Source organism: Austrofundulus limnaeus, unplaced genomic scaffold (genome assembly GCF_001266775.1).
Source record: "Austrofundulus limnaeus strain Quisiro unplaced genomic scaffold, Austrofundulus_limnaeus-1.0 Scaffold107, whole genome shotgun sequence".
In the NCBI taxonomy this organism is placed as follows: domain Eukaryota; kingdom Metazoa; phylum Chordata; class Actinopteri; order Cyprinodontiformes; family Rivulidae; genus Austrofundulus; species Austrofundulus limnaeus.
Window position 1 is genome coordinate 1,002,569 of NW_013952509.1, and position 666 is coordinate 1,003,234.

The window sequence follows — 666 nt, forward strand, 5'->3', positions numbered from 1 at the left end:
AAATTATTTGTGAGTTAATATTGCCTTAATGGACAATGATTTAAAAAAAAAGTGAACCATTAAAACGTTTGCAAATATGTGTGCACCTAACTTTTGTACTGGTGCACTTAAGGAAAAATGTTAGGCGCTCCGGTGCAACCAGTGCGAAAASTTAGAGCCCTGAATGTCACTATATTTGCTCAAGAAAAATTTGAATCTTTGCTGTGTGAAATTATTTTTTATTTCTGGGWTGGGGAGGGCACCACWAAGCAGTKGCGATTAGGGCACCCAGATGACTAGCACCGGACCTGGCTACAAGTAGCCTGTTAAGCTAACTCTGTAAACAAACAGCGAGCTGAATGAGACCGTCTCATTCAGCTCGCTGTTYGTCAGAAAAGACTTTCTGCACATRCGTGTCACATCAGTGCCATGGAGCGTTCACAGTTCACACTGTAGTAAGTCTTACAGTGGCTGTGGTGGCCATCTTGAATTTTGGAGTGGCACTTAGAGTTTAGTAAAGGTTGTTTTTGGCTACTTGTACACTAATCTTCAGCTTTGTTTGTCTAAAAATGGCTGAATAATAAGTTGTGTGCATTTAGCATGTTTTTTATAATTATACAGCAGGTAAAATAAGTATTGAACACGTCACCATTTTTCTCAGTAAATATATTACTAGAGGTGTTAATG